Source organism: Dromiciops gliroides, chromosome 6 (assembly GCF_019393635.1).
Source record: "Dromiciops gliroides isolate mDroGli1 chromosome 6, mDroGli1.pri, whole genome shotgun sequence".
NCBI classification, from domain to species: Eukaryota; Metazoa; Chordata; class Mammalia; order Microbiotheria; family Microbiotheriidae; genus Dromiciops; species Dromiciops gliroides.
In genome coordinates, this window is record NC_057866.1 from 190,038,133 (window position 1) to 190,046,538 (window position 8,406).

Here is an 8,406-nt window from a genome sequence, read left to right on the forward strand (position 1 = left end):
TTTTCAGTTTTATGGATATTTGACTTGGCTCAAGAGACTCTGGGAGTAACAGCAAAATGAAGGAAAAACATGGGAAAGTGAAGGAGAAGGGAACAAAGAAGTTGAAAATCAAAATGGGAAAGGTAAATTTAAACAGGGATGAAAAAGGTGGAAGGGGAGGGAAAGAAATAAAAAGAACAGAGAAGGGGGCAGCTAGGTTGTGCAGTGGATAGAGCACCGGCCCTGGAGTCAGGAGGACCTGAGTTCACATCCAGCCTCAGACATTTAACATTTACTAGCTGTGTGACCCTGGGCAAGTCACTTAACCCCAGTTGCCTCACTGAAAAAAAAAAAAGAACAGAGAAGGAAGATGAGAAAATGCAAGGTGGTCCACAAGTGACATATACCATTGGGATGACAATGGAGAGGGAAGGGAATAATGGTACATACGTGCATATATACCTACATGAATACATGTGTACAAGGGGCTTGCCCAGGGTCACACAGCTAGTAAGTGTCAAATATCTGAGGCTGGCCTTGAACCCAGGTCCTTCTGAATCCAGGGCCAGTGTTCTATCCACTGTGCCACCTAGCTGCCCCCCCATCTGACAGATGTAAAGTGATGTGTCAAGGTTATTTTATTCTGTTGTTTTGTTTTGGTTTTTTAGAAAGCAAAATGCATAAGTTCTTTTGTTTTTTTTTCTAAAGACATTTCGATGGAACACATTTATGAACCCATTATTACTATACAACTATTTTAACATAGTTTCTGGCCACAAAAGGTTACAGATACAATTACTTTACCAAAAATTTGCTTAAAAGCAAGTTAGATGGTTTATTAAAAACAAAAAACTTAGGCCAGTTTACTCTTCACACTTTCCATTGAACTCACCAGGTTTAAGGCTCTCATAATCCAAGATTATAGAGTTGATTTATTTCAGTGGCAGGAGTAGAATTCAGATATGCCCCTCTCCTGTTCATTTCTAGCTCCTAGTTTACATAATCCAGCTATTGCCATATAAAGACTACTTTTAGCATGTCTTGCATCTTTATGTACACATGGTTATAATGCTATTTTATAACTACATCTGCAGCTTATATCCTAGTTTGTTATATGAAGTGCTACATATGTGTAATATCTTTTGCTCTGTTCTATACCAAGTGGTAATACTAAAAATAAATGTGCTCCCCCATGTTCAACCAAAATATCCATGGCAAAAAAGTACTAGATGAGGATCAACACTTTCCATGTATCTCTCAAACCCTCACCAGCAATTGGATAATACTGAGACCAGGTTAACACACTCCACTTTTTATGGTTGGAGGAGAAATTATTTTAACAAGTGTATTTAAATGATGGGGACAGGATATAAGGAACATGAGGCTAGTCTTACTCAGAAAGAATGAGTACAACTACCATTTTATGGGGCAAGCAATGCATCTAAATTCTAGAGCATATAGATAGACAATGGACCTATATCAAGGAGCAACCATATTAAGCATACACGTCACTTTTCTCTTCTAAGTTCTCTCTACCTGTAGGGCAAAAGAGGAACATTGGCATCACCAATATATTCCCCATATTTCAGTTGGTGGGGTATTTTTCCTGGTCAATTAAACTCTAGATATGAAGGGGACTCCTTAATTTGTATGTACATATTTTTAGTTTCTTTGAAGCTTACCCCTTAAGGTATAATTGTTGTAAACTCAAAAGAAACATCTTGACCATTTAGTGGTGCCCTAAAGTAAGGACTGATGCTACAAGTCAGTAACAGAGATAGCAACAATTAACTGTGTTACACAACAGACACGTTACTTTCTGCTTCATTGGAGACTGTTTTTGTATTGGGACAACAAAGAGCTGATTTCCAAGAGTTTTCTGGGTATATTGGAAATACATCATATTGGAAATACACCATTACCACAAAAGAGACTGAAATCAACTCAAGTAAACGAAAAGCTTCAGCATTGGGAGCCAAGATGACCATGATGAAATGCACAAGATCTAGAAGATAGTTCATAGAGTTCTGTACACCATTTATAATGTCTCATTCTGACTCTATTACATTTTCTTGTAGTAACTGTATCACAGTCAAATCAAATGCCCAAAGACCAATTCTAGCAGCAATGACCCCTGCAAACAGCAGACTGACAGAGATTAAAGGTACAAATTTTAAACTCATCTCTGTGTGTTCCTTGATAGGATAAGATTCATTTAATAAGTTGTACATTCCAGTTGTGAAGAGAGTTTCAGGTCCTTCTGTAGGTAGTATTGTGGACAATTCCTTACTTTGAATAAATCTAGTATGGATGTCTTCAAAGGGAGAAACTGATAAGTGCAAAGGGCTTCCAGGCATGAAAACAGAGACCACACAGAGGGTCAAACATGCTATCTGGGCTATTCCAGAGATTACACCTGTTCTTACCAGGTCACACTTCTTTTGTAGTCTGGTGAAAGCCACTGTTCCCATGATACCAGTGATGGCTGAGGCTGTCATGAGAAGACTAAGCACTGAGCCACTCAGACCCTGAGTGTAGGCATAGACAGTTGTGATACAGTCAAAGCCCAGGACAGTCATATAGAGGAAAGACAGACCCATGCCTGCAATAAACACTGGTTGGTTGTAGGATGAGATCCATCCCTCACAGAAAGTATGGAAAGGTTCTGCTATCTGGGAAGCACAGTCAGGCTCTTTTTTGTTCTCAAACTCATACCTCTTGGGATCTTTTCCACCCATCAGATGGGATCCCTCCTGAGCTTTTGACTCAATATCTTTCTGTAAATTCAGTCAGTTCAGTTCTGTTTCATCTGCTTTCGGAGAAGTTTTCTAGGCCAGAGCTGGAGTTTTCTGGTAAACTTTCCAGAGTAAGAAATACTCCACACACTTGGGTACCAAATTCCATCCAGAAATGAACCCACAACCAATTACAGGAAAACCAAATGTCATTATCTGACCAACAGCTATGGGTGCCAGAATATTAGTTAACTGGTCAATTCTTCGTATGGTAGCATTCATATCTGCTAATGTGCTTCTGTAACCCTCTGAAACAACAACATTGCAGTCCCACTGAATTGTGATCCCAATTGCAGTGCTGGCCAAATCTGCAATACTTGCAATATTGATGATCAGGATATAACAGGAAGTAAGAACCCATGCATTGTACATGGTCAAAAGATCATCTTTATCTAAGAAAAGCATCATTAGGACAACATCACACGTGATGACTGAGACATTCTGTACAATCAAAGAAGTCTGGTCCACTTTAAGCCTTGGATTCTTATCTACCCAATTTCCAATGATGGCTCCCAGGATCAGAACAGAGACTGCCAGCACAAGTCTGTAGACAGCAGTTAAGAGCAGGCTGTTTCCATAGAGCTCAACTAGAAACAGCAATATTGAAAAATGCCACATCTGATCTCCCCAGGTGGATAGAGAATGACCAAGGTAGAGAAGAAATTTTTCAGAGGTAACATAGTCGTTAAAGGATCTACAGCATCTTCCACGAGTGTTCTGGTCAGTTTTAGGGGTCATGACACCAGAAGCTCCTTGTTGATTTTTCTTTGCTGCTGTTGCTGCTGCTTACTGACATTTTATCGTTTTGGTCATTAACTGGAGTGCAAATATGTGGAAACAGCCCCACTAAAAAGCAAGGAAATAAAACAAAAACAATACTCTAAAATACTTTTTGTTTTGTTTGTTTGTTTTTTAAGTGTTTTGTTTTGTTTTGTTCTTTAAAAGAGGCGGGGCAGCTAGGTGGTGCAGTAGATAAAGCACTGGCCCTGGATTCAGGAAGACCTGAGTTCAAATTTTGCCTCAGACACTTGACACTTACTAGCTGTGTGACCCTGGGCAAGTCACTTAACCCTCATTGCCCCACAAAAAAAAAAAGAAAGAAAAAAGAGGTGACCCGGTATTTCTCTTTCTTTTCTTTCCAAACTTAGCTATCACTGTAGCTGAAGTTGGATAGCTATAGCCTTATGGCTAGGGGTGAAGAGCAGGCAGGCTCCAGAAAGCTGTTGGGGGCCTCAGCAGAGGCTCCCAGCTGCCGAGGCTGTCACTTTCAAGGTTGTTTTTATTGGTATTTCTATAATCAATAATGATTTAGATCTTTTTATATGACCATAATTTGGTTTCATTTCTTCATCATAAACTGCCAGTCTATATATTTTTGCCATTGATTAATTGGGGATTGGCTCATACTCTTATAGATTTTACAAAGTTCTTTGTGTATTTGACATATGTAAACTTTATCTGAGGAACTGTCTGTAAAATCCCCAACCAAGGTTTTTTTGTTTGTTTTTGGCTTTCCTTTGGATCTTGGCTATATTGGTTTTATCTATACAAACACTTTTTAATTCAATATGATTGAAATTATCCATTGTATACCTACTCAGCTCTCCATCTTTTGTTTATTCATAAATTGTTCACCTATTAATAAGTCTGAGATATTCCTCTCAGTATAGATAATGCTAGCCCTTTCCCTTGAGCTCTGTCATCAAAAGTTTTTGAGGAGTGAGGTTTATATGTCTTTGTTTGGTAAGTCTTGTCCTTTATACTTCCCATGAAAGTTGATTTTTTAAAGTACTCCCTATCTCTAGTATAAGGCTGAATTCTCACCTTTGTATCACCTTTGGCTCCAGTTATGCGATGATGTTCACATATTGCCCCTTCAGGCCAGAGATCTCTTGCCCCTCAATTCATTAAACCATTGGGCACTGGGTACAATTGATCCCTTTAATTATTGGAGATATAGTGAAGGTACCAATATTGTTGTAAAGTCACTTCTTAAGAGGGAGAGTAAAGTCTATAGGGAGCAAGCAAACTACTAAAATAGCAGCATGAAAATCAATTTTAAAAAATGCCTTTTCTCACTCATCTACTCTATTTCTTCTTAATTGTACTTTCACTGTACTTGGAGTTATTTTTTTAAAAATATGATGTCTTTTGTAATACTGTTATTTCTTTCCATTAGGTCCTCATTTTGCTGTATCTCTTACTGAGGGCTTAACAATCTCCTGAAACATAGTTGCACCTTGCTAAATGCTTTTTTAAGTGGTATCCATTCAAGTATCAGGTGAATTTTTCTCCCAAGGTGCCTAGTTCAACTCTTCTCTGAATATAGTTGTATACTATAGTTGTACAGTGATAGACACTGCTGGTTTGGGGTCATTGGGATCTACATTCAAGAGAGTGATTGGAGAAATGACTAGACAGAGATTGAGATGCACACAGGTGGAGGCAGGCTGCCTTAGAAGCACTTTGTTTTAACCAGTATCTCTCTTCTGGCCCTTGCCCATGCTGAGGTGATCTGGAGCTGTGATTCAGAAGAATAACCCAGTTTACTCTTGTCATCTTTGAGTTCTCAGTGCTATATCAACAAATGTCCAATAATTCATTTCTATTTTTTGTTGATTGATTTGTTTTTGTTTATTTATTTGAGTGTCTATCTAGCACATACCCATTTGTCTCATCATTCCTCTCTGCATTTGTTTGGTTGCTAATTTATTTACTTATAGATTTTTTCCTTTATTAGTCTGACTATATATTCATTAACAATTTGATTGGATAGTTGTTTATTCATTCAATCATATATTTATTTATTGGTTCAATCATCCATTCATTCATTCCCTTATTTATTTCTGAACTTCTTTTTTTGATTGATTTATGAGATCTAGGCCTCTTCAGTAAATTCCTTCTGGATAGTTTAGAAACAGCTTATTAACCCATAAAAATGTGTGTTCACACTTGCAGATATCCTCTTCCAGATTGAGTACTTTGAGGAAAAGGGCCTTCAGTTTTCCATGCATTGCTTGGCTGCCTTCATGTTTCAAAGATAATGCCAGTAAACATCAGTGCTTAGCCATTACTAATGGAAATTAAAAATTGCTGGTTTTTTTGGTGGTCGAAAAGAATATTTGGTTTTATGGTTATTTGACATGGCTCAAGAAACTCTAGGAGAAACAGCAAAAGGGGGAAAACATGGGAAAGTGAAGGAGAAGGGAACAAAGTAGACAAAAAGAAAAGAGAATGGAACAGATAAATTTAAAAGCGGAGGAAGAAAAGAGAAGGGGGTGAGGAAGAAATTTAGAGAACAGAGAAGGAAGATGAGAAAATGAGAGGTGGGAAACATGTGACACATTTATACCATTGGGAGGACAATGGACAGGGAAGATAAGAATAGAACATACATACACACACACACACATATATACATATATATACTTACATACAAACAGACATTCATACACACATATATTCTATAAAATATTAACTTTTCATTCAGCTGTATCTTTCCATATAGATGACTATGCTGAAATAATTCCAATGTTTATGAATCATATAAAATAATGCTGTAGTCTTCTAGAGCTTGAAAATAGCAGAAAAATGCCATTCCCAAGATGAATATAAGGGAGATACTATAATTTGAGGGAATTGTCTTTCAACATATGATATATTTTTATTTAATTTATTTTATTTTTTAAGAACTGAAACTGAAGAATTTTCATAATACAGTACAATTTTTTAAATGATTGCTCATCAAACTGCAAATCTATGATGTACAACTTGGTATCCTTCTTAAATATATAACAATGTTATTATGTAAATTTATTTTTTCTAAACTTTTTTCCTTCCTTTTCTGTACTTGACCTGGAGATGGCTACCAGTAGACAAAAATATGTGTTTCTATAGTTTATGTATATACATATATAAATATACAGATATGTGTATGCATGAATATACAAATATAAATATATGTACATATATGTATCTGTGTATATGTATTTATATGTGTATACATACAGTCACACAGAGAGAGAGACAGAGTAAGGGAGAGAGACAGAGAGAGGAGGGTGGAGTGAGAGAAAGAAACAGAGAGACAGAGTTGTTCTTTACCTACTTCTATTTATCAGTTCTTTCTCTTGATGCAAATAGCATCTTTCTTTGTATGTCCTTTATAGTTATTTTTTGTATTTATAATAGTCAAAATAACTTAATCACTCAAAGTTGTTTTTGAAACAATATTACTGTTATTGTATACAATGATATCTTGGTTCTGCTCATTTTACTCTTCATTACTCCAAGGAATTTTCTCCATGTTTTTCAATAATCAAAGTGGTCATCCATTCTTATAACACAGAAGTATTCCATCACTATCATATACCATAACTTTTTCAGCCATTCCCCAATTGATGGGTATCCCCACATTTTCCAGTTCCTTGCCATCACAAAGAGAGCTGTTAGAAATAATTTAGAACATATAGGTATTTTCATTTCCCCCAATTATCTTTGGAAATAGACATAGTAACTGATATTACTAGATCGATGGGTATTGGTAGTTCAATAACTCTTTGGATATAATTCCGGATTGCTCTCCAAAATGATTGTATAAGTTCACAGTTCCACTAACACTGAATCAGCATCACATTTTTTTTCACAGTCCCCTCCAACATTTTTCTCTTTCCTCTTCAATCATTTTAGCCCATCTGATAGACATAAAGTGATATGTCAAGGTTGTTTTAATTTGTATTTCTAAATACTTGATTTAGAAGTTGTTTTTGAGGGAAACTTGGGAGAGCTCAGGCAACTTCCTGGTTTCTCTCTGCCATCTTGGCCCCCTCTGTTTGCTCAGTTTTGATCCTATTTCTTGATATTTAAGTCTGTTAAAGTGGGGCACTGCTTCCAGGGTGATAAGTGCAGTGTCCCAAGCTTCAGGGGGTTTGAGGAGCTGTTCTTCAAGATACTTCTAGGAATTTGTAAGTACATAGTTCTTCTAAGGTGTTATGACTTGAAAAGAGACATATTTACTACTCTCCTGGACTATACTCTGGTCTGTAAGCAACTGCAGGTCTGCTTTTTAGCTCTGGAAATATGAACAGGATCCTGCCCTACTGTGGCTGTAAATTCTTGTGTGCTTGTGCTCCTCCCCAACCTGGGACTGACAGTCAAGACTGTGACCTGGATCTGAGTATGGACAAAACAACAGAATCCTGCCCCAGTGCTAGCAAAGAGATTCCTGTAAACTTCTTCTGGCCAATTGCCCAACCCCTTACCATCTCTGGGCTGAGTTCTAGAAGCAGTTGCTGTAGCAGCTGATTCAGAGACTCCAGAGGCCTACTCCTGGTTTTCTGGGGCTGGGGCTGACCTGGGGCTGGGTCAGCATTGGTGGGACCTGCACTGGGTTGTGCTCCACTTTCACCTGGTATAACAGACCTTTCCTGCTGACCGTCTAAGTTGACTTTGGCTGTAAAAATTGTTTAACACTGTGCTTTTGTGTGTTCTGTTGCTCTAGGAATTGTGTAATGACATTATTTGAAGGTATTTTTAGGGGTCTTGGGGAGAGCTCAGGCAAATCACTGCCTCTCCTCCAACATGTTGGCTCCTAGGCTGACATTTATAAGAGCTTTATGAGAGCCATCTTGTGGAT

The 8,406-nt window shown here is 37.6% G+C and overlaps 1 pseudogene; it reads right to left on the bottom strand.

Annotated features, from left to right (window-relative positions):
• Window positions 1-1,775: 1,775 nt before the first annotated feature.
• Window positions 1,776-3,512, bottom strand: LOC122733010 (annotated as a pseudogene).
• Between the last annotated feature and the right edge of the window lie 4,894 nt (window positions 3,513-8,406).